We start from the raw sequence: 26,930 nt of genomic DNA, 5'->3' as shown, positions 1-26,930 counted from the left end.
CATGTAACAAATTAAAAGTTAAAGAGGATCAGTTTACGGGGAGGAGGAAGGGGGAACAAAATTGCTTCCTTGGGTGAGTGGTAATTGGGAGGAGGAAAATGGTGAATAGTCCCATCTACTTCTACCTCTGCAGCCAGCCTGATGCACTCCAGATGCTATTGGACTCCAACAGCCCCAGTCAGCATGGTCAATTGTCAGGCATTATGGGAGCTATATTAGAACAACATCTAGAGGGCACCAGGCTATAGGGTACCTTGGCCTATGCTTTTACATTTAAAGTTTGGGATGAGCATATCTCAGCTTTTTTTTTGCCTTTTGCCTATGCATGCAGTCCCTTTGTGTGATCCAGAAAACAAACCAGGGAGTCATCTATTAACTAAGCAGCCCCTTTGTGCGAGCCAGGAATTTTTAAATTTAGAATGTTCAATTTTTTTATTTAAATATTTATAAGCTACCTTTCTGGACCAAGTCCACCCAAGGCAGAAAACAAAAAGTAGTCATAAAAATACAATTAATATTATATCATAATAAAAGTTTTTTTAAAAATACCAAAAAACCTTAATATATTAAAATATAATTCAGCTGATATATAAAAACAGACCAAGAAAGCACATCAACTGAAAGTCATTTGAAAGAGGTGGGTTTTTAAAGCCTTTTAAATACTACAACTGAGGATACCAACGACATATCCCTTGAGAAAGAATTGGACCGCTATTGTGAAGACCCTGTCCATCATGTCCTTCAATCTAACTGATTTTAAAGTTTTCAATAACTAATTTTAAAATGTCCCATTTTGTCCATGGCTGACAGATTAGGAACAAGATAAGAATTAAAATCACAATTTGAAGCTGTCTTAATATCTTGGCATCTTCTAAAGTGGTCAGCTATAGCTTCCTGGTTCATATAAAGAACAAAGGTGTAGGCAAAATGCTAGTTTATATCCTAACTTACTGAGCCAAGATATAATCATCCAAACACGATCTAAGTGAAGCAGAGTATCACAAGTCCCTTACACCTTTTGCTGGGTCATGATCCTAAACTTTACAGGAACGTCCATGACAAGAAATTCATCACACATGCATGTAAACTTTCTATTGTGTACATTACACATTCTACAGAAGACAGAAAAATGAAGATCCTGAATTTACAGAAACATAGAGGCACACTGAAGGCCCTAAACACTTGATGGAAACTAGACTGGACGCAGGATCTTTAAAGACACAGTATAAGAGATCTCTGCCCCCTATGTAAGTAATAGATTACTACTTCTTCAAAGATGAAAAAGGAATTACCACTACTTGTAAACATTTACAGTCTACTCTGCACATTTGATATAAAAGTATCTAAATCTATATTATGTTACACTTCTAGAGGTGAAGCTTCTGACACAGACTGGAAAAGCTACGCTAAAAATAAAGCTAGCTTGCAAAACATAATGTTCAAGCCATTACTACACAGTTAAGAAGCAGTACATTCACAAATCAGATAGAACAAAGCATTCGTACTGATACAAACCTATTGGGTAATATGTTATTTGGCAACTACTTAATCCTGTCCTCGAACTAAGTACATCTCAGAATACATCCATGTGTTTTGAGACTGTTGGTGTAAACAACTGTTGCTGTAATCAAACTTCAAGAATGCAAGGATAAATCAGCAATAGGAAATGTGTTATCAGGGCTCATATAGCCGTGTTGATTTCGAGCTAAAAACATGCAATTACAATAAAAAGCAACAGAAATTATGTAAAACTACGTTATTTTCTGTTGGTGGAATAACTATTATCCAGGCCCCACCTCCGAAAAGCCAACTGAGCCTCAAACAGGAAATGAGATTCACTGAACTATGAGACAGGACACTTACTGGATGTCAGATATCCAATTAAATTAACACTTGCCTGAAACCACATGAATGAAAGTTACAGCAGTGTTAACCATGCAAAATTAATTAACTCTGGTCATTTAACATTTACACTGCAAAACTATGCTAACTGTATGATTTCCATTTAAGCAATTTTTAGTTAAAAAATAAAGCATGCAGAATGGGAGGGTTAGAGTAAACATAAACAAAGACCAACAGGCCAGATCTACAGTGACTTGCAAAAGTAATCAGACCCCTGACCAATGCTCTCATATTACTGAATTACAAATGGTACATTGTAATTTCATTCTGTATGATATTTTATTTTGAAACACAAACTCAAGCTCAATTATTGTAAGATGACATTGGCTTTATGTTTGAAAATGTTTGTAAGTAACGTAAAAAACTGAAACATGTTGCTTGCATAAGTATTCAACCCCTGTACTGTGGAAGCTCCCAGTTTACACAGATGAAAGAAATTGCCCTATCGAGGACACAGTTACCTTACCAATGGCCTCCACCTGTGAACCATTAAAGTTGCTGTCACATTGTCAGGATAAAAACCCCACTGTTGAAGGATCACTGGTCAGGCTGTGGATCTGAAGGAAAATGAAGACCAAAGAGCATTCTGCCAAAGTGAAAGATAATGTAATACAAATGCATCAATTAGGAAAAGAGTACAAAATAATATCCAAGTGTTTAGCTATCCCAGTGAGCACAGCTGAATCAATAATCAGGAAGTGTAACCTGCCTCACATCACCCAGGCACTGCTAAGAAAAAGCCATCCCTCAAAACTCAGCACTCAAACAAGGAGGAGACTTCTGAGAGAAGCCACAGAGAGGCCAACAATCACTTTGAAGGAGCTACAGAGTTCACTGGCTGGGAGTGGAGTAATGGTGTACCAGTCAACCATATAAAGAGCTCTACATGACACTGGCATGTATGGGAGAGTGGCAAGAAAGAAGTTGTTACTTAAAAAGTACCATCTGAAATTACGTCTGGAGTTTTCCAGAAAGCATGAGAGTGCCCCAGCTGCAATGTGCAAAAAAGGTTTTGCGGCCAGATGAGACCAAGATAGAGCTTTTTGGCCAAAACTCAAAGCGCTATGTGTGGTGCAAACCGAACACTGCCCCTGCCTCAAGACACACCATCCCTACAGTGAAATATGGTGGTGGCAGCATCAAGCTGTGGGGATGCTTCTCATCAGCAGGAACTGGGCATCTTGTTAAAATTGAAGGAAGAATGGATGGCGCAAAATACAGGAAAATACTTCAAGAGAACCTACTTCAGTCCACTAAAAAAGTTGGGAGGAAATTTCAGCAGGACAATGATCCCAAGCACAAGGCCAAAGCAACATTGGAACGGCTCAAGAACAAAAATGTGAATGTCCTACAGTGGCCCAGTCAAAGTCCTGATCTCAGTCCCATTGAAAATCTGTGGCGCTCTTTGAAAATTGAGGTCCACAAGTGACGTCGAACCAACCTGAACGACCTGGAGTAAATCTGCCAAGAAGAATGGGCCAAAATCCCTCTGACATTGTGTGCAAAGCTGGTACATATCTAACCCAAAAGACTTAAAGCTGTTTTTGCAGTGAAAGGTGGCTCTACCAAATATTAATGTGTGAGTGCTGAATACTTATGCAAGCAACGTGTTTCAGTTTCTTACGTTTCTTACAAACATGTCCCAACATAAAACCAATGTCAGCTTACAATAATTGATTTTGAGTTTCAGTGTTTCAAAATAAAATATCATACAGAATAAAATTACAATGTACCATTTGTAATTCAGTAATATGAGAGCATCGGTCACGGGTCTGATTACTTTTGCAAGGCACTGTATACAGTTTACAATGAAAGTAGGTTCCACAATGTCAAATGCAGCTCATTCCCACATTAAGTCTGCACAGGACAATAAAGATACTATCTTTGCACCAATGCAAAACTGCCATGCCAATATAATAACTAAGCTTACACCAACTGAATGGAGATCAGAGTTTTGCCATAAGTGAGCCATAACAGCTTTAACTTAGCGCTGAAAATTTATAAACATTTACAATATGTAAGGTGCCTGTTTTGAAAAAGGAATGTTGCTGCAATGTACAAATATTTATACTGAATATGTCAACTCAAATAAATGGGCCTTTCTGCTAAATTTTGCTATCTGGTCATTAATTTTCCAAATTGAGTTAACTTTTCTTCCTGTAATATGAAACCAAGATTACAGTTCTGTGGCTATCACTGTTCAAAAATGATTAAAGTATTCAGTGTTGACCTAAGCAGAATTGGCAGCCAGAATGTTAACTGGAGCCAGGCTCAGGGAACATACAACCCCTTTGCTGTACCAGCTCCACTGGCTGCCAATATGTTTCCGGGCACAATTCAAAGTGCTGGTTTTGACCTATAAAGCCTTATACGGCTTAGGTCCAGGTTATCTGTTAGACTGTATCTCCCTCTATGAACCTGCCCGGACTCTAAGATCCTCCGGTGAGGCCTTACTCACTACTCCATCCTTTTCACAAGTTCTTCTTGCAAAGGCACAGAATATGGCTTTTTCATTGGCCGCCCCCAGATTGTGGAATTCGCTCCCTAGTGAAGTGCGATTAGCCTCCTCACTTTTGTCCTTCCGTGCTAAGGTGAAGACGATCCTTTTTAGACGAGATTTTAATTGAATTGGTTAACTAATTGTACTTGATTTTATTCATTCTAATTGTTTTTAATTTTGTATATTTACTGTTTTAATCTTTTTTATGATTATTCTTGTAAGCCGCCCTGAGTTCTCTGGAAAAAGGGTGGGGTATAAATATTTTAAATAAATAATAAATAATAATCATACAAACACACCCAGTTCTCACTGACATTGTGTGCATAAGTATCAAATGAGAGGCTCCTAAGTGAAAAAGTCAGCTTTCGGATCATTCCCTGAAAAAGAAAAACATATATTCCAAAGGTGTTTGAGCACCAATACAATTTTGCACTTTCAGAAAAAAATAAATTGTTTTCACTCTTGTTTTTGTGGCACTCTCACAAGTTGCATGCAAAGAAAGATAGAATACTAAGGCACTATATACTAGAGATGTGCTTGAATTTTGTAAAATTTGAATTTGACACCAGATTTCCTATTTATTGCTTTTCTTTGTAGATTGAGTTTTTTTCTAGCAGTTTTCTGTAGCTGAAGCGGATTTTATAAAAAAAAATTACCTCAAAAATATTGATATTTTGAGAAAAACATCATTTTTAAAAAAAAAACTATGAAAAAACAATATTTTTGTGGGGGGAAACCCGAATCGGTATTTATTGCAAACAACGAACACTGATCCCTCATGAAGCAGTAGTGGAAGGAAGTTCGACAGAGCGAAAATTGAACCAGCACTGAAATGCCAATCCCATCCCTATCGTATACCTTCATGAACTCCACTGTCAAGTCCAGAGTCTTTCCCATCACAACTCATGGAAAGAATATATCTCTAACAACAGTTTTGGAGCCTCTTTCTCTGTTTCAGCATTCCCCAACCTCAACATGTAGCCTGCCTCTTCTTTTGGACCACAACTTCCATCAGCTCCAGGATACATAGTTAATGGTCAGGGTTGACAGCAGTTGTAGTCTGAAAATCTGGAGGCCCTGGTTGAAGAAGGCTGTAATTATTGCATTAACTGACCATGGATTTTCAGTCACAAAGTGGGTATAAGAATCCACCTATATCTTTCTGAACATCAACTAATACTATATTAGTTTGTCAACATTGAACAATACTGACCAGCTCGTTGTTAATTGGTCAGCATTGTCAGAAACATAATAGATACTTCCAATTATATTAAAGTGCATTGCTCTGTTGTAAAATGTTATCAGCCTTCTAGTCAAATGCCACAAGAACTAATGTTAATTACTCCTCCTGAGAAGAAATACATTACAGTTAAACATACGTAAATATATTTTTGATCCCAAGAACAATTTACAAATGAATGGACAGGTTAGAACAAGATTTTTCTGAATAGCCAACTGCTAATGCAACTAATGCAAATCACTACCATGAATTCACTTTCCCATCAAGCAAGACATTTCATGAAGTGCCCAATCCTGCAATAACTGGTACATATGGGTATAAAACATTAAGTAAGGGTTTACTTTTTTTCTAGATGAATCGGACTATCTAGACCCTTTGCAATCAGGCTTCAAGCCTGGTTATGGGACAGAGACTGCCTTGGTCGCCCTGCTTGATGACCTATGCCGGGCATCAGACATGGGGAGTGCATCCCTGTGGGTGCTGCTGGACCTCTCGGCAGCCGTCGATACAATCGACCATGGTATCCTTCTGGGTTGTCTAGCTGGGATGGGATTGGGAGGCACTGTTTTACGGTGGCTGGTCCTACCTGACGGACAGGATCCAGAAAGAGATGCTGGGAGACTACTGCTAGACTCCCTAACAGTTGGCCTGTGGGGTACCACAAGGTTCCATTCTGTCTCCCATGCTCTTTAACATTTATATGAAACTGCTGGGAGAGGTCATCAGGAGATTTGGAGTACAATGTCACCAATATGCTAATGACACTCAGATCTATCTCTCCCTACCACCTGATTGCAGGGAGGGAGTGCTCATCCTAAACTGCTGCCTGGAGGCTGTGAAGGGCTGGATGTGGGCTAACAAACAAAGTTAATCCAGACAAGTTGGAAGTACTGCTGGTCAAGGGAAAAACTGCACCAGGGATGGGGTTGCAACCTGTTCTGGATGGGGTTGCACTCCCCTTGAAGGAGCAGGTCTGCAGTTTGGGAGTCCTCCTGGATCCTGCCCTGCTGCTTGAATATCAGGGGGCTGCAGTAGCCAAGAGTACTTTTGGCCAACTCAAACTGGTACAGCTGCATCCATTCCTGGAGGCAGTTTACTTGGCCACAGTGACACATGCATTGGTGACATCGAGGCTTGATTACTGTAACACACTCTATGTGGGGCTGCCTTTGGAAATGGTTCGGAAATTGCAGTTGGTTCAAAATGCAGCAGCCAGAATGTTAACTGGAGCACAGTGCAGGGAGCATATTACCCCTGTGCTTTATCAACTCCACTGGCTCCCAATTTGTTTCTGGGCCCAATTCAAAGTACTAGTACTGACCTTTAAAGCCCTAAACGGCCTTGGACCAATATACCTGAGGGACCGCTTATACCCATATGCCCAGGATTTAAGATCATCTGCCTCTGGTCTCCTCTGCGTGCCTGGAATAAAAGATGTTAGATTGACAGGCATGTGGGAGAGAGCTTTTTCAGCTGTGGCCCCCAAGCTTTGGAATACCCTACCCCAAATACTCCACCCTGCTCCCTCCCTGTTGGTTTTCTGGAGACTTCTGAAAACGATCTTGTTCCGGAGAGCCTTTGGGAGGGACTGAAGGTAGAGCCTGACACTGATTTTATGCCTTCTACGTTAAATTTTACCTTTGTAGTCCCTTTAGTACCACTCTCTCTCTCTCTCTCCGTGTGTGTGTTGTATTTTATGTATTTTAATATTTTTGTGATTTTACTATTTACAATTTTATTATGTACGTGTTTGATTTTATTTTTGTAAGCCACCCTGAGTGCCCTATTATAGGGTAGAAGGGCGGGATAGAAATATTTTAAAATAAATAAAAATAAATAAATACTTCAAAACAGTTAACGAGGTGAAACCCTGGTTCTATTAAGCATGGCAGGTGGCTTCACACAACAATGTCACCTTGAACGTATAGATATTACTCCTTTGAAAACCCTCTTCCGTTGTATGGTATCCTTGGGTGCTGAACAAGTATTTCACTCATTGTTCTGAAAAATATTTGCCAATGGATTATTCTTCCCCCCATATATACCCCCACACACACCATTTTAGAAGGTTTCCCCCGCCCCTCCATTTTTTCACTCTTTCTCCCAAGCCTCCACATATTGATCTACAAGTCACTGCTCACGTAAGTAGACCATTTACATTATTGAGCCAACTGCAGTAACATCTGCATCTTGGACAAGGAATAGACAATCTTGAAGAAGGAACAGCTCTTGGAGAAGGAATAGACAATCTCTCTGGTAGTTTTCCCTATTGCTGTCAGATGAAAAGAGGAAGCAAGGCCCCACTGTCTTACTGCTTTAAGGTACATGGGGATTATATGCCAACAAAATAGGCAATTGCATCAATAATCATCAACACAAGCACAGTTAACACAACAGGTAAAGATTAAAGAGTAAACAGCCCTCCATCACGAGAATACAAAAAACAATATACATGCCTCCTGGCTTGCTCCCAGTGTCTGAGTGCTGAGGAGAACATCAGAAAGGGAAGCCTATGCATAAGGGATGCCTATGAGAGTACAGCAGATCTCCTCTTTGACATTCCACTGAATGCACATACATAAGTAGTGTGGTCAGAGAGTATGTGGCCACTGGAGTGGATTGGTAGGTGCAGTCCCACTTGGGGCTCCATAATCATGGTATACATGGATGGCTAAGAAGTAAGCAGCCCTAAAATCTCTTGCATTGGCACTCTGCATCTGGGCAAATCAAGACAAACTATAGAAGGACTAACAGAGGAGTTTTTGCATCCTGTAACAATGTCATGTACACATACCAATCGGGTTTCAGGACTGGACATGGTACTGAAACAGCCTTGGTCGCTCTGGTGGATGATATGAGGAGGGCATTAGACAGGGGAGAATTCACCTTTCTTGTCCTCCTGGATCTCTCAGCGGCTTTTGATACCGTCAACCACGGTATCCTGTTAGATCGCCTGGAAGGATTGGGAATAGGAGGCACTGTTTTACAGTGGTTCCGTTCCTTTCTCTCTGACAGGCATCAACAGGTAGCATTGGGGGATGAGGTTTCAGACCCTTGGCCCCTCACTTGTGGAGTGCCACAGGGTTCTAACCTCTCTCCCATGCTATTTAACATCTATATAAAACCGCTGGGAGCTATCATCAGGAGTTTTGGGCTGCGGTGTCACCAATATGCTGATGACACGCAGCTCTACCTCTCTTTTAAATCCTCACAGGAGTTGGCTGTGGAGACCTTGTCCAAGTGCCTTGAATCCGTGAGTGGGTGGATGGGAAGGAATAGGCTGAAGCTCAACCCTGATAAGACCGAGGTGCTACTTGTGGGTGACAGGGGAAGGTTGGGTGCTGTTGACCTGAAGTTTAATGGGGTGAGTTTACCCCTGAAGGATCAGGTCCGCAGCCTCGGGTTTGTTCTTGATTCCAAGCTGTCCATGGAGGCTCAGATTTCGGCAGTGAGCTGGGCAGCTTGGTATCAACTACACCTCATACGGAGGCTGCAACCCTACCTCCCTATTCATCAGGTCCCACTGGTAGTACATGCCCTGGTCACCTCTCGATTAGACTACTGCAATGCGCTCTACGTGGGGTTACCCTTGAAAACGGTCCGGAAACTACAACTGGTGCAGAATGCAGCGGCTCGGTTGCTTACAAACAGCCGCCGCCGCGATCACATCACACCAGTGTTATTTCATCTACATTGGCTTCCAGTTGTTTTCCGGGCCCAATTCAAGGTGTTGGTGTTAACCTTTAAATTCCTATACGGTCTCGGCCCAGTTTACCTGAAGGAACACCTCCAGTACCACCAATTAAGCCAACCGACTAGATCAGCCACGCAGGACCTTCTCTCAGTCCCACCAACGAAATCAGCTAGGTTGGTGGGGACTAGAGAGAGAGCATTTTCAGTGGCGGCCCCCACTCTCTGGAACTCCCTCCCATTTGATCTCCGCCATGCCCCTTCCCTGGATACATTTCGCCGAGCCTTAAAAACTTGGCTCTTTGGACAGGCCTTTGGGATCTCCGGGGTGGGCTAATTTCTCTGTGATTGTTTATTGTTTTTGTAAAAATTGTTTACTGATTGCCCTACATAGTTTGACGGCTGCATTAGTGTTGACTACATTGTATTTTATTCTGTATTTATATTGTATTTTATTGAATTTTAATGTGTACGTCGCCTAGAGTGGCTTCGGCCAGATAGGCGACACAAAAATTAAATTTATTATTATTATTATATCTCTCATGTTGGTGCACATGAAAAATGAAAACAAAGATACTATCATCACTCAACTTATTAGATTTCTCCTTATTTTATGTTTTAATATTGTTGATATTATTCTGATAACTCTTAGAACATGTGGGATACAGATGTAGCAGGGAGTGTCACGCATACATACTCTATATTATATATTCCTTTGTGATGCTTCATGGTAAGCAATAATAATAAAAACAACAGCAACAACAAAGCTTCTGAAATACTTGCATAAAGCATGGAGATTTTTCATTCACATTAAGTGAATTGTGCTTACCACATCTCAGAATAAACTAAACCCTGAGATGTTAGAATAAAATTGGACTATGGAAGCAAAGATTTAGAATGTCACAGTTGTTTTGATCTGTTCTTTCAATGCTTTAGCACTGATAATTGGTCTCCTTTTTTACAGACATGTTTCTGGATTTCTTTTTTAAAATGAAATGATATTCACTGATACATAGGTACTGTAGCTGGTTTAAATGTCACTGCAATCAACATAGTACCCGATTAAAACCCTATATCAAGAATCAACAACAGGTTGTTGCAGTGCCATACCTAGTACTACTCCTGGGGCCAGCTTACATCCCCTTCTGCCTTCTTCATTTTAGGAGCAAAGGAAGCTGTCTCATACCAAGCCAGACCATTGGTTCATCTTGCACAGTATTGTCTATATTGACTGGCAGCAGACAGCAGACTGCTGGGCGATGACTCTGTTCAAACTCCAGCAGCAGACCAAGATACCTTCTGGAGCACAAGTATTATCATTATATGTAATCAGTAAAGAAGCCAACAACAACAACCACCTTATTATTTTTCCTGGACTGACCCAGAGATTGATTAAATATCAGGTAAGAATGATTGTGTCCTTTTAAGGGTACAGCTGCTAGCACCCCCACATTCTCATTGCTCACAGAAGCACTCCTTGAGGCAACTGAGAGGCTTCACTAGTGGGGGGGGGGACAGCTGGCTGCTGGTGTCCAATCTGCATTAGCAGCCAAAGTAATATTTTTTTGCCCTATCAGCAGTATTCATTGGTCATGGCTACACACACTTTAGAGGGAATCTGTTGGACTTGTTAAGACTGACTTCTGAATAAACATGCTTATGATCATGCCATGAATATGCATTGCTGACCAATTCTATGTATATTCAGTCAGAATTAAGCCTGTTCTGCTCAGTGGGGCTGATTCCTAAGTAAGTGTGACTACAACTCTGTTATTACTGTGTTAAGCTGCAGGCACAGAGCCAGTGAGAAACTTCTGAGGCAGCTACCATATCTACCTGGCTCACTAAGCTTCCCAATAAGTTGATATTTGGCTTTTCTTCTACCACTGTAAACGTGCAAATTACACATTTTTTCAGTTTTCAATCATTGTAAGAGCTATCCATACATTACAAAACCACTGATATCCATTGTGCATCCCTGTGCTGCACCTGATGTCCCAGTCTATTTATGCTACTGGGTTATCATCAGATTAGTGATACAAACTATTTTCATGCTTGATAAAATCAAAAATTAAAATTTCCAATAAGCAAAACATATAAAATGTTTTATATGTTAAAAGGTTGTGCTCAGTTAATAAAGATGTTAGGAAATTAGCTGTGCTTATTTTTGAGTGATCACTGTTTTCTTTTGCTTGATACATAAAATATACACTGAATGTCAATTCACAATGCATAATTAATTTATGCAATTCACTACCACATTATGTAGTGATTACCACTAGCCTAGATGACTTTAGAAAATTAGGCAAATCTATGGAGGATATGTCTATCAATAGCTATTAGAGATGATGGTTATATAGAACTTCCATTTTCAAATGCAATATACCACTGAATAATGAATACCAGTTGCTGGAAACCTACAGCAAGGGATGTCTGCTGCCTTCATGACCTACTTGTAGGTTTCTTAGAGGAATCTGATTGGCCACTGTGGGAAGCAGGATCCTAGACCAGATAGACTTTTGGTTTGATTCAGCAGGACTCTTCTTTTGTTCTTAATTTTGTGTGCGTCAATGAAGGCTTCTGACAACATATTCATTCTTAATTATCAACAACTTTGCATTTTGAGCTTTATTTAAACACCCTTCAGCTGTATACATTGAATATAAATTAATAAGGTGGTCAAATGCCTGAATATTTTTTTAAAAAACTGTACTGGAGCAGAATACTATCCAAAATAGCTAGCCACAAGCCTTTCAGGGATTAAGTCCCTGTAAATGAATAAGAGGGTTATTAGATGAATCTTTTATACCTTTTTAAAACAAAGGTATGCCTAATAGTAATGACTCAAAGTAAAGCAAACAGAACTGAAGATCATTTCATTACTCAGAGCTTACTCAAGATGGCTATGGCAGTTACTCTTGTGAAACTAAAGACGTCTCCTGGAATAACAGAGCTGTAACACAAATGACACTACAAATGTTCCTGTGCAAGCCCAGCCTCCAGTTTTAATAGAAAACCTATACATGAATTCCCTCCCTTCTCCCCTACCAATCTGATAGAAAGCACTCAATTATACATATGCGAGTAGCAACATGACATCTCTCAGATTCTGATAGAATACAATTAAATGTCATATTGACAGAAAAAGAAGCAACCTTGCAAAACAAGCTTCTTTTCCCTTACAAGCACACACACATACACACACCCCATTAAAAGAAAATATGCACACAGCTGCTGAAATATTTATCTTTCAGAATAACATTCATTCTGCAGACTGAGTTGCAGGGTTTTTTAAAACAACAACAAGACACTTGATGGGTTGTGAAAACATTGTGTGGGATTTGTTTCACCTCCAAACGCAGATGCTGATTACATAGCATAGGAAACCTGCCATTTGATGCTTAGTAATATAAGGCCTGGTTCCAACTTTTAAACTTCTTTCAGTTGTTAGGGTCCTTAAAACTCTGGAGAACACTCTATGCAGACCTTCCTCCCCAGTGATTAAAATGAAGCATGACATCATCATCATCACTATTGTCATCATCTCCAATTTAAATTGAACTAATCCATATTTGTGTCAATATGCACAGGGTTTGATTTTCCCCCTTTTCTTTCAGAAAGCCCAGAACAAGACTGAGAGTTTATTGGAAAACTGGAATTCAGGATCCATTCTTCTCCCTTTGTTATGCAGAACTCGGCTGCGTTAATCTCACACCCAAGAAATACATCTGGGTTTCTAAAGTTTCATCTCTTCCAGGCATGAGCTGATGATCTTCTCCTTTTAACCCCCTTCCTCAGCACCCTCGTTCCAAGGAAAGCTTTCCAGCCAGGGGAGGAGTTGGAATGATCCCACACTGTTTGGAATTTTAATTTATCTATATCTGTACATCATTCATATTTCCTTTACACCTCAATCCAGTGCACCTAATGCTTTTTTCTTCCCTTTCCCCCCTTTTAATTGTCTTTTAATACTCATGCAACAATTGCTGGGCTCGCCACGCCTTGCAACACTCCCTTTCTCCCTTCCTTTCAACAATAACAAACTGAAGTTGAAAATAGAAAGCAATTACCTTCCGAGCCAGTGTCCTCCGCCAGCCGGAGCCCCACATAATCCAATAGGGCAGCGCTATAACCTCCTTGAGCTTCTCCTCCTCCTCCTCCAGAAATTGAGCCTCGCCCGATAACCACGGGCTGTAGCCTTTTCCCCACCTCCACTTTTCTTTCCTTTTCTTTTTGGTAGCGCCTTGACAAATCCTTTTTGCCTTTGTTAAGGGTTAGAAGTTGAGCTTTGCCTGTTCTCTCTGCCCCTTTCACTTCTTGTATTACAGTTACATGGCTGTGTGACGTTTCAGGCTACATGAAAAGGGGGCGAAAACAACCGAGTGTGAGAGCCTCCTGCCCGAGCTAAGCTCCACCCTTCTTCGCCTTTCTGCGGCTGTTCCCGCCTCCAGGACTAACACACAGCAACAAGCTGTTGAGGAGTGGGGGTGGCGAGAGAGAGAGAGAGAGAGAGAGAGGACAGGGGTTTGGCTCCCTTGCTTCACAGGTATAGTCCCCTCCTGGTCACAAACACGGCAGGCCTCGCAGCTGCAAAGCCCACGCCAAACTATCTCTTCAGCAAACCGCATTTCGCTTTGTTTTCCTGATTTCTTTTTGGCTTCTTCTGGGATAGTTAAGTATAGTCCCGGCATATAATAAAACCTGACATTGCCACAGTGGGTAGCGTCGTGCTAGAAGAGCACTCCAAACACTATTGTGTTTTAACGACTGCAATGTTAGCGCAACTAAAATGCCACTCCGTTTGCCAGCACTAGTACCAATGTTGTCTAAGGGCATTCTCAGGTGTTAGTCTGCCTACAGTTCTCAGAAATAATACTAAAAGTGCACTCCCCCCCCCACAGTCATTTGGAAGGAAGTCCCGTTGTATTCAATGGAGCGTACACTGATGTAAGAATACACGGGATTGGAGCCTAAACCATCAATCATATGCGTTCTTATTTGGAAGGAAGACCCACGGAGGGGGGAGGGTTACTTCTGGATAAGGATGCATAGGATTGTGCTGGAAATGCATCTTTGTACTTTTCTCTGTCCTGCTATTTCTATGCATTCAATGCAAAAAGCAGAAGGGAGGCATTTTTAATTGAATGTACATTCTTGCCAAGTGGGTTTTTCTCTTCCGTCACAGATGTGGGACTGATTATGCAGACTGATCTTACAGATATTTTCTCAAAAAGAAGCCCCACTAATTTCAGTAGGACTTTCGCTCAAATGCATGACAACAGCCTTGGACTTCCTTTTAGTCAGAGAGCCAGTGTGGTGTAGTGGCTAAAATGTTGAACAGGGACCTGGAAGACCAGACTTCAAATACTCATTCAGACATGAGACTCACTGAGTGGCTTTGCCCCCTAGTCTGACTCTCAGCCTGACTCGCAGGGCAGTTGTGAGGGACAACCATTATGCCACCTTGAGTTCCTTAGAGGAAAGGTGGGATTTAAATGTACTTATAAATAAATAAACATAGGATTGGGCTGTCAGTGTGAAGTATGAAAACTGAGCACCTAACACCACCACTGCTAATGCCATATGGCCTCAGGGTTGCCACAGCTTTTTCTGTAACACTAACAATGCTCTTGCTAACACCATTAATGTCTAACAAGGGGTGCATGCATGAGCTAATAAAATAGGGGGGACTAGTGACATTGAGGTCCAGGGGGTGAGGACTATATTCAGTTACTGATTGCCTATGGCAATAAGCTGCTGAAATATTGATAGATCCCACCCCCACTGCAACTCCACACACTTGTCCCAGGTTGAGAAAGAGAAACTAGATTAAAGGAAATTACCTTTTTTTAAAAAAAAAACTAGTTCTAAAATTATGCAGCTGACCAGCCAATGTTCCTAGTGTGATATGCAGTGAGGTTCTGTCCTCTTTTAAGTTATGCTTTTGTCCAAAAAGTTAAATAAATGGCTGCTAAGTGAGTTAATGAAAAACCATTTGGCGTTAACTCATTTAGCATAGCAGCTATGAAATAAAGTATGTGGCACAAGGCCTAAGCATAAAGAACTCTTCTTTAAACATGCTCGGGTTTCTCTCTAACATGAAATAGTTCTGACCATCTTCAGAAGGAAGTAGGCAGCTGGCTTCTACACAAAAGGTTGCATTTGGTCTTTACTTGTTCATCCTGCCCCCTTCACCCAAATATGGAACATGAAAGTACCCAAGAAATTAGCCATTTATCCTAAAAAACATAGAAACCTCATTTGCCCCAAACAATCATTATACTAACAGGCAGCAGTTTACAAAATCAGAATCAATGATAATATTGATATAACAGGAAACAGATGAAATTGCAAAGGGAAAAATGTATGAAGTACAAAACAGGACAGGATCTATGACAGGAAGGGCCCATTACAGACCTCCATTTTTAGGGTGCAATCATATATTTGAGATTGCCTGTTGAATTTGGTGAAAGCCACACAATACAGGCAGAATGCCAGATGCACTACCACTGTGACAGATATGCCAGTAGAACAGTCTGCTCACAGAGCCATTCCAGAATTAGAATGACCAAAATAGGGCAGAGTCATGGGTCACACAGGGGAGAAACATGCTTACATTGTATCCTATAATCCTTCAATCCACAGTCAAGTCCCCATCAATGGTGCAACTTTATACCAGTCCCAAACCTAACACAAAGTATTTCCATCTTAGTGACTTCAATTCAAGGGAGAGTGAATTTAAGGCACCCCTGCATTGACCGTCATTCCAGCCACATCTTCATGACAAAGCATAGGACCCAGTCACAGCACACCACCACCATCACCACTATATAAACCCCAGAGAGATACCTTAACTCAGATGCATCACATGTAACTATATATCACTCTGATCCCATGTTGTGCACACTTACTGAGCTCACAAGGGGAAATTCTAGTGGTGGAAAATAGGAAGAGATTGAACTTTGCACACAAAGGGACCATTATGTGCAGACTGAGCTTACAACACACATGGGAACTTTGGACACATTGGACATATTTGCTTAGAGCCCTAACAGGTACCTTGCCTTAGAATTTCAGACACAATCCCACCACTAACACCAAATTTCAACAACTGGTGGTGCTAGGACAGATCACTCATCTAAGCAAGAGAAATGATAAACACATGCTGCAATGTATAACTGCTGTCTCCCCCTAACCGCTTTGCTGTATTATTTATTATTATTATTTAATTAATTAATTTGTATCCTGCCTTTCCTCCCAGCAGGAGCCCAGGGCGGCAAACAAGGCACTAAAAACACTTTAAAACATCATAAAAATAAATCTTAAAAATCATTAAGACAAAAGTGTTAAAAACATTTTAAAAAGTTTTTTAAAAGGTTAAAAACATTATTAAAAACATATTAAACGAATCTGACACAGAGACAGACTGGGATAGCTCTCCACTTAAACGTCTTGTTGAAAAAGGCGCCAAAAAGATAGCAGAGATAGTGCCTGCCTAATATTCAAAGGGAGGGAGTTCCACAGGGTAGGTGCTGCCACACGAAAGGTCCATTTCCTATATTGTACAGAACGAACCTCCTGATAAGATGGTATCTGCAGGAGGCCCTCAGCTGCAGAGTGCAGTGATCGACTGGGTATGTAAGGGATAAGACGGTCTTTCAGGTATCCTGGTCCTGAGCTGTATAGGGCTTTGTACACCAAAACTAGAACCTTGAACTTGGCCCAGTAGCAAATGGGCAGCCAGTGCAATTCTTTCAGCAGCGGGGTGACATGTTGGCGATACCCTGTCCCAGTGAGCAGTCTCGCCACCGCATTTTGCACCAGCTGCAGCTTCCGGACCAACCTCAAGGGCAGCCCCACATAGAGCGCATTACAGTAATCCAGCCTGGAGGTTACCAGTGTGTGGTCAGGCTATGCCGGTCCAGAAATCATGTGACTATGCCATCTTGTATAAATTATATTGCTTTATTTACAGCATTTGTGCACTACCCTGTTAATATAAAATTCTCATGCCTTCCAGCAAGACACTCTGTTGGCCAAAGCCAGGCACTCCACCAGAACAATTGCCACTGCAAATCAAACAGGAGAGGGCCTTCTCAGTTGTGGCCCCCGAAATGATGGAATGATGTTTTTGACGAGGTGCGCCTGGCGCCAACACTGTTATCTTTTTGGCGCCAGGTCAAGACTTTCCTCTTCTCCCAGGCATTTTAGCATGTGTTTTATACTGTTTACTTTTTTAAATTGTTTTTATAAGATCTGTTTCAAATTGTATTTGTTTTAATGTTTTTAGTTACTGTAAACCTCCCAGAGAGCTTCGGCTATGGGGCGGTATACAAACGTAATAAAATAAATAAATAAATAAACACTCATGAGCATTTTTGCCATGCAGGATCACAGCCCGGATGCTTGGAGTGGAACATGAAACAACCACTGCTCACACAGAATCCCACCATCAAGAAAGGGGTGGAGTGACTGAGGAATTAGCGCTGGGTAAGGACATAGGAAGCACCATTCACTGTTCTCACTCACCTCATGTACACCTGCTGTTCATCCGTTCCAGCTCCAGAGCTTATGTACTCCAGCGACTGGCTATGGCTTATTATTCTCTCTCCTTTTGATCACCACAGGTACAGGATCCATCCCACTCTCCCTTTTGTGCTCATCTCAGTGGAGGTCTACCCATAACCAGCAGCAATGACCAGGATGCTCCCAGGTTTTCCTCCATGGGGTTGTTGACCAACTTGTTCCTGGCAGGCTCCTGTACCCTTGCAAGCTCCATTACAGACAGATGCAACAGGTGAAAGTGTCCTCAGCACGGAGCTACTATCCTGATGTCTGTGTCGTGTCATCGTCCAATTCCTGCTAGAGTGACTATTTGGCAACACAAGCACACACATGTATTTTCCTTTCAGGATCTCCCCCATCACAGATGCTGTTCAAGGAAGACTATTATTGCCATATGTGCTGTTTCTTTGTTCCTATGAAGTTTTACATAGGAATCCTTTCCCAGCACCTCAGTAGGATCTGGCTTCAGCTGGCCTGAAGATGGGAGTCTAAGAGAGGCAGCAAGCTTATAGACTCAGGAGCAGTGGCCCCTCCTCTCCTTGTTCACTCAGGTTCCATAGACTATGAGGGGCCAAACCTCTCAGGGTGGGAAGACTACTATTGCCACAATGTATGTGGCAGCATCTCATATATCCAGAGTCTCACATAATTGACGTATAGTTTAGGATTGCTCTGCCCATGAATGTGCTCATTATGTAGTATTGCATTCATGGAGTACGTTGCCTAACAGTGCTTTTGTTGTACCAGGACAATTATGCCTGACATTTGCTAAAATTGACTTTTATATTTAAATTATTTTGTGCATTTTTATAAACACACTCAATGCAGAAAGAATCAAGAGGGCATTACCTGATTCTTTATTATTATTACTATTGTTATTTTGCTACACAGCCATCTCATTTGAAAACCATGAAGAATTCAAACACACACACACACACTTTATGTTATGGGTTTGATGTGATTCTGCAGCCCTTTTCTAAGAAAAAAAATCCTTTAATAGCAATGACTTTTAAAGAGATATAAATAATCACATCCTTGGAATGAAAATGGGTGGAATTTTTGGATACACTCCACCTTTTTTTCTTCAGATAAGCAAGTCTGCCACATTGTTAAAATTCACCCATATATCATTTTATACTTCCTTGCCTTCAGCAGGTCTCAACTTGATACTTAAAACCAGCTCCTTATGATAATTCTCTATTCATGATTAGAGTTTCTGGCCCAAGGATTGGATTTTGGTTCACAGCAGATGGGCAGGGGGTGAGAGCAGAGAAAGTATTAATTTACCTATCTCAGTACTGACATATATTCCAACAAAGACAGATGCATGTGTGTGGGGGGGGAATACAAGGGGACAGCTTTTCTGAGGTTGTACTGTGGAGTTGCAATGTAAACACAGTAACAACAGTTAGAGCTGGTAACTGGAAGATGAGACTGCCAATCTTTGCTAGAGGGCAGCGACAGGACCAAAACAGAGCTATTTTGCACTAGTGTTTCCCATTTTTCTTTTCACTGTGTGACACAGTGAATGACACCCCCACACACACCAAAAAAAGCCCAGTGCTTAGGAAGCAACAAACATCCATATCCATGGAGGAGTTGGTCTCCTCCTTAACCAATAGTACTGGAGATGGAAAATATTAATGCATTGCTTCAGTGGGGAAAGGAAAAGAGCTGGAGGCTGGAACACACTATTAGCTGTAAAGCACAGGGAAGAGGAGGGAGGAGGAGGAAGGGATCTGAGAGGCTAGGTGAGAGGAGTTGTGTCACTCCATTGAAAGGGGCTTTGACCTTACATTGATCTCCCAAAGTCTCCGAATTCACTACTACTACTACTACTACTATTTATTATTATTATTATTATTATTATTATTATTATTATTATTATTGCAGGGCAGCTGGATTATAACAGTACCCCCAACTCTAATCTGTGAACTCAGTAGTCTAGTTTCATTATTTAATCATGCACCAACCAATCGCGCTTCCTTAAGAAAGGACTGACCTATTTTTGGCTGGAGATAAACGATCATGTTAACAGATGTTAATCTTGTAATCTGTTTTCCTTTAAACACTTCGCATACCCGCTTTTTAGACATTAACAACAAAAACAACCACACACACACACATAAAAAGGGACGAATTGACGTCATGATTCAATACTTGTTTTTAAAAAAAAATGGAAGAGGGGGAATTCGCCCAATGCTTTCAAAGACATTAAATCTTTTTCCACTTTATAAATGCTGATTTGTTCTGCCTCAACTCCCACAGGCTTTTATTTGCATTTCAAATTCCACAGGTTACACCAATCTCAATCTACACACACACAAGAGAGAGAGAGAGAGTACACCAACAATAAAGCAGTAAATGTGAATTGAGAGAGTCGGGGGCAGGGAACTACATCTGGATTAGATAAAAGCAAGAATTAATAGGTTTCCAAAAATGGTCTAGAGACGACATCAGGAACAAACACCAACGCCTTTAAAAAAAACTATCTGCCTAATAGAATGAATAAGATATGGACACACACAAACAATGCACGTTTCCTTGAACGTACTTGCCTGCTGCTGGGAGTTTATCAACGCTCTCCCAAGCGTTAACATTTCTGGACCAAGACATTTGCAGCGGGAAAGGGGGCAGGATTTTCTAGAGCGTTGGGGCTGCGGAGGGCAACCAATTGGACAGCCAGACAACAAAATATGGAACATCTCCCTGTCACCTTACATGCAGTCCGCCTGAAAAAACATTCTTCCGCCCGGAGAGTTCTTACAGCTAAACTGTGATCCCTCTAAAGTTTCTTAAACTTGTCGAAACAGCTTGATTCAAATGACGGTTGCAACTATTATGCTAATTCTGGGTGGAGATAGGAGGGGCAGAGGAGGAGGAGGAGGGTTTCATAGGACAAAATGTCTGCATTATTTCTCTTCTTTTTTCCCACTAGTCCTCTCTCTCTCCGCCGCCCCCTCTCTCTCCCCCGCCCCCCCCCGGGCCCGATATACATTCATCAAATGGGCAGGATTCATCCGGATATTGTCTTATCAACCTTATGCGAATAATTTACAGTCCTCAACTTTCTAGGATAAATTATGCCCTATAATTTAGCTGATGGTAGGATCGTAAGGGGGTGGGGTGGGGGAGTGGCGAAGGTGGAGAGAAGATGGGGGCACACGCTGCATTCAATCAATACAATCTGTAAAATATGCTTAATAATTTAAGCAGGTACTTAGCTGAAGAGAGTCGAAGAACCATCAGCTACCTTCATCACCCCAAAACATTTCATTTTAAAGACAGGTAATTTGCTCTCTTTCTTTCGCAATGGATGAATATTACATTCGAGATCTCCTCCTCCTCCTCCCGCCTCTCCTTTGACGGAGTGTACAAAGCCAAAAGCTTCACATAGTCCAGAAATTCATACAGCAACAAATCCATTAAGACCCCGCAAAAAATAATCTTTCTTTCTCTCCCTCTCTCTCGTTTTTCCCTTTTCAAACAGCCCAAAGTTACCGTTTCTGTAAAAGTCCCTTCAATTACTGAGTGAGGTTAACTATTAATTGGAACCACGAAGTTTTTCCCACGGGCATATTAAGAATATTCTCATCTCCCCCCCTCCGGCGCACTCCCTTCCCTTTCCCGATCCCTCCCATCGTCTTCCCCAGTACCTCTAAAAGAGAGGGAAGAGAGAATCTCTTGGAAATCTCTTCCAAATTCCCTTACCTTATTACACTTAAGGTGAAGTGATTTTAGAAGGACACAAACAAGAAACCTGAAGGTGAAACCATGCGCTGAAGGCAATAAGGAAAGAACTGCACATGATTCACTGCGCCAGCTCCACTCTAGCGAGCAGGGAGGGGGCATCACTACACCCCTCTCTGCCAAATCCTGGGCCAGGGGTCCTCCGACTTCCAACTTCCAATCGCCCTTTAGCCCATCAGGGAATCTTTTCACAGATCTGGGTCGGACTACGACTGGGGGAACTCCCTTCTCTTTTTCCTTATATTTTTCATCTCATAGGATGATGTGTTCCCCCAGCCGGGTGAATGGTCTGTTCTATATTAAATGCACACACTGTCTACTATTGTCTCATCAGCACAAAGTTCTTGTATAATGCAGGGAAAGTCTAGATGGCCAAAAATGAGTCACATAAAAACAATTATTCCACTAATAGGACTGATTCATTAGCAGATCTGTTATTCATCTCAGCTTCAGCCAAATCACTAAACAGATGGGATTACGGAAAACTATATATTCACATACTCAGTATATATTCAGTATATTCACTATATATACACATAGTCAGTATGCAATTTATATAATTTTGACTCTCTTTTTCTAGAAATAGGTATACACACTCATCCTCATATCTCAACTGTGAAAAAAATATATCTGCATACAGTGGGATTGTCCCATTTACATCTTATTACATTATTGTTATCATTATTTAATTCAAGTGGACGGTAATGAAAGAGGCTTCTATTACAGGCATTTCCATTATGAATTTATGGGCAGGACATTCCATGCAAGCTGTACATAGACGGCCACATGTATATAGCATTTATACATGTATTTATTTCATCACCTGTACACACTGTACACATTTGGTTTTCCAGCATGTGTATGCACAAATAATATCTGCAAAGCAGTCTCCTGGAAGCTGAAAGAGAAAGATATTCACACATGCTCACACATTCTTAAAGGTATGTATTGATTGTCAAAATTACGTATTTATCAACTATAAATCAAGTTTGCATCTCAGCTTTCAAATAAACATGTGATTGCATAATTTAGGGTTGTCCAAACAAAGCATGTCCACTGCGGTCTGAATGCACACACAGAGCTAAGCATGTATGTGAGTGCTTGTGTCACATGACAGTCTAAGAGTGGTAGCCAACTACATCATAAGCAGGGTATGCACATTGAAATCAGTGGGCTGAAATTAATCATAACTAATTTAAGACCACTGATTTCAATAGGTCTACTCTGAATATGATTTAGTTTGATACTTGGAATTTCCCAAACAAATGGAATTTCCCAAACAAAAGTGCCACCCATTTAGAGGATTCATAATATCTGAAGCAGTCTCTCTCACCCCTTTTAGAAGAAGACAATACTGCTAGCTAATTAACAGTGGACAGAGTTGGAACCTCTCAGAACAAAATCCATCTGCCATATACCTCCTTTTAAAATAACTTCTCAAAGTTTATATATTTTCCAGTGTGTTTTGTAAGCTCACTGTAATCACCCAAATATGCAGCTGAGATATGTTTAGTCTGAGGCTAGAAGCCTAAATGAATGAACTCAATCTTGGTGCTAGACATTGAAAGTGTAAGGCTTGACCTTTGTGTTAGTCTTTGCCTAGTAATGTGTGATGGTGTAAAATTGGCAATGCAAAATGTTTGAGGAGGGTTGATACTATCTTTCTACCATAGATCTTTCCTCCTATTGCATTACTCCTCTCTTCCTCCCTGCCTGCCTGCTCAGCCATGATTACTAAGCAGTTAAAGGGAACATGCTGTCCAAATCTCTCCAGTGTGGTTCTTTGCTTGCCAGATAATCAAGGACGGCTCTACTTCAGTTAACCGGTTACCTAGTGCTGTGGTATTTGGTGCACATAACATCTGATGCCACTGTGTAACCCTTCTCCAACGTCTTTCCATTTGCAACAGAAGCTACTCTCCAACAAGCACATTTTCAACAGGCACAGGGCCAAGAAGATGCCAGCATGGTTAACGAGCAAAGTCAAGGAAGCTCTTAGAGGCAAAAAGTCTTCCTTCAGAAAATGGAAGTCTTGTCCGAATGAAGAAAATAAAAAAGAACACAAACTCTGGCAAAAGAAATGCAAGAAGACAATAAGGGATGCTAAAAAAGAATTTGAGGAGCACATTGCTAAGAACATAAAAACCAACAACAAAAAATTCTATAAATACATTCAAAGCAGGAGACCATCTAGGGAGGCGATTGGACCCTTGGATGATAAGGGAGTCAAAGGTGTACTAAAGAACGATAAGGAGATTGCAGAGAAGCTAAATGAATTCTTTGCATCTGTCTTCACAGTGGAAGATATAGGGCAGATCCCTGAACCTGAACTAACATTTGCAGGAAGGGATTCTGAGGAACTGAGACAAATAGTGGTAACGAGAGAGGAAGTTCTAGGCTTAATGGACAATATAAAAACTGACAAATCACCAGGCCCCATCCGGCATCCACCCGAGAGTTCTCAAAGAACTCAAAGGTGAAATTGCTGATCTGCTAACTAAAATATGTAACTTGTCCCTCGGGTCCTCCTCCGTGCCTGAGGACTGGAAAGTGGCAAATGTAACGCCAATCTTCAAAAAGGGATCCAGAGGGGATCCCGGAAATTACAGGCCAGTTAGCTTAACTTCTGTCCCTGGAAAACTGGTAGAAAGTATTATTAAAGCTAGATTAACTAAGCACATAGAAGAACAAGCCTTGCTGAAGCAGAGCCAGCATGGCTTCTGCAAGGGAAAGTCCTGTCTCAGTAACCTATTAGAATTCTTTGAGAGTGTCAACAAGCATATAGATAGAGGTGATCCAGTGGACATAGTGTACTTAGACTTTCAAAAAGCGTTTGACAAGGTACCTCACCAAAGGCTTCTGAGGAAGCTTAGCAGTCATGGAATAAGAGGAGAGGTCCTCTTGTGGATAAGGAATTGGTTAAGAAGCAGAAAGCAGAGAGTAGGAATAAACGGACAGTTCTCCCAATGGAGGGCTGTAGAAAGTGGAGTCCCTCAAGGATCGGTATTGGGACCTGTACTTTTCAACTTGTTCATTAATGACCTAGAATTAGGAGTGAGCAGTGAAGTGGCCAAGTTTGCTGATGACACTAAATTGTTCAGGGTTGTTAAAACAAAAAGGGATTGTGAAGAGCTCCAAAAAGATCTCTCCAAACTGAGTGAATGGGCGGAAAAATGGCAAATGCAATTCAATATAAACAAGTGTAAAATTATGCATATTGGAGCAAAAAATCTGAATTTCACATATACGCTCATGGGGTCTGAACTGGCGGTGACCGACCAGGAGAGAGACCTCGGGGTTGTAGTGGACAGCACGATGAAAATGTCGACTCAGTGTGCGGCAGCTGTGAAAAAGGCAAATTCCATGCTAACGATAATTAGGAAAGGTATTGAAAATAAAACAGCCGATATCATAATGCCGTTGTATAAATCTATGGTGCGGCCACATTTGGAATACTGTGTACAGTTCTGGTCGCCTCATCTCAAAAAGGATATTATAGAGTTGGAAAAGGTTCAGAAGAGGGCAACCAGAATGATCAAGGGGATGGAGCGACTCCCTTACGAGGAAAGGTTGCAGCATTTGGGGCTTTTTAGTTTAGAGACAAGGCGGGTCAGAGGAGACATGATAGAAGTGTATAAAATTATGCATGGCATTGAGAAAGTGGATAGAGAAAAGTTCTTCTCCCTCTCTCATAATACTAGAACTCGTGGACATTCAAAGAAGCTGAACGTTGAAAGATTCAGACAGACAAAAGGAAGTACTTCTTTACTCAGCGCATAGTTAAACTATGGCATTTGCTCCCACAAGATGCAGTAATGGCCACCAGCTTGGACGGCTTTAAAAGAAGATTAGACAAATTCATGGAGGACAGGGCTATCAATGACTACTAGCCGTGATGGCTGTGCTGTGCCACCCTAGTCAGAGGCAGCATGCTTCTGAAAACCAGTTGCCGGAAGCCTCAGGAGGGGAGAGTGTTCTTGCACTCGGGTCCTGCTTGCGGGCTTCCCCCAGGCACCTGGTTGGCCACTGTGAGAACAGGATGCTGGACTAGATGGGCCACTGGCCTGATCCAGCAGGCTCTTCTTATGTTCTTAGGGGGGCAGGAATACTGTCTGTGACAACTCAACTCATAAATACTTAGAATCAGAGACCACTGGAGGATCAAAAAGAAGAGAACGAAGAAGAGAAGGAAATGGAGAGAAAGTTTGTAATGATGAACACACCAATATAAAATTCATGCTGTGTGCAATTAATGATCTGCACTAATTTGAATAGCCAGAGTGTTAAAGGTCACTGACAATTGTTGCTGGTTTCAGCATGAATGCCTGAGTGGGAAACATTTTGGGACACTCTTGATTCGTTCCAAACCACAGACTGGATCTCATGCCTTCAGTTTATATGGAGTCTTTGTCAAAGCATTATAATGTTGACTTTTGACAGCAGCTTGGGGGCAGCATATTTTATCAATACTTTATTTCAAGTTGTTTTTTAAAAGAGAGTTAATCTATAGTCCAAAGAATGTATTTTGCTGCTTTATCATCATTCTTGCATGTCGTTTTTAAAACACAGGATCTAGCAGTTTGTTCTCTTTGTCATATGCTCACTTCAGTGACTTCTGCTTTATTTACAGTATTTTATTACTATGTTGTATTTTGGATGTTGTTTGGTTCTCGTATTGTTTGTGTGTTTTTGTTTCTTGAGTTATTGTATTTATTGTATTTATATATTGTGCTTGCTTTTACTTTTTATGTGTACCGCCCAGAGAGCCTTCGGGCTTAGGGCGGTATATAAATTAAATTAAATAAATAAATAAATAAATTCCACGTGAAGATCAAGAACATGATTTCCCTCTATTAAATCTTCCATTGGCAACAATAGTAGCGCATAAAATAGCATAGCATTTATTTGCACAAACTTTTAAAGCATCCCTTGTAAGACAGCTTTCCTAGGCAGTATTTAAAGCTGTAGTATTAGGCTGATAATTTCCATATGGGGAAAACTGACAAGTTAGTGGAGTGAAAGTTAGGCAGGATGCCAAATTTTCTCCACAGTGTGTGAATTTCATTACCAATCTTTTTCATCTGTGGGTCCTTTTGGGTTTGTTGTGTCAAAGGATAATTACTTTGGATGTTGTGTTAATCAAAAGCAGTAACAGCTCTACCTCATAAGCCATGATGGCTCAACCAACATGGCTTGCATTGGTGCAAATTTCAGATGAATGTTTGGAGCATAAGAAAATAAATCAGGATCCTATTAGACCTTAAACTCACTATTGTCATCCAA

At 41.1% G+C, this 26,930-nt stretch overlaps 1 protein-coding gene and 1 long non-coding RNA gene across 6 annotated transcripts in view; one reads left to right on the top strand and one right to left on the bottom strand.

Moving 5' to 3' along the window:
• ZNF516 (zinc finger protein 516) overlaps nt 1–21,691 on the bottom strand; it is a 194,055-nt gene extending 172,364 nt beyond the window's left edge. For 2 of the 5 annotated variants that reach the window (XM_061594273.1, XM_061594307.1), the window contains exon 1: nt 13,403–13,859. The gene's annotated coding sequence lies outside the window, so the exon portion shown is untranslated. Of the gene's footprint in view, nt 1–13,402; nt 13,860–17,861; nt 18,056–21,608 lie in introns of those variants that run through there. The other 3 variants (XM_061594283.1, XM_061594292.1, XM_061594300.1) reach the window with 3 other exon arrangements.
• LOC133369246 (uncharacterized) lies at nt 13,712–18,689 on the top strand. The gene is made up of 3 exons (XR_009758845.1): nt 13,712–13,878; nt 17,722–17,822; nt 17,960–18,689. It is a non-coding gene; the product is annotated as an uncharacterized LOC133369246 (long non-coding RNA).
• Nucleotides 21,692–26,930: the final 5,239 nt, after the last annotated feature.

Source organism: Rhineura floridana, chromosome 1, assembly GCF_030035675.1.
Source record: "Rhineura floridana isolate rRhiFlo1 chromosome 1, rRhiFlo1.hap2, whole genome shotgun sequence".
Taxonomy (NCBI): domain Eukaryota; kingdom Metazoa; phylum Chordata; class Lepidosauria; order Squamata; family Rhineuridae; genus Rhineura; species Rhineura floridana.
Note: the sequence above shows the minus strand (reverse complement) of the source record. Positions and strands in the feature narration are given on the sequence as shown.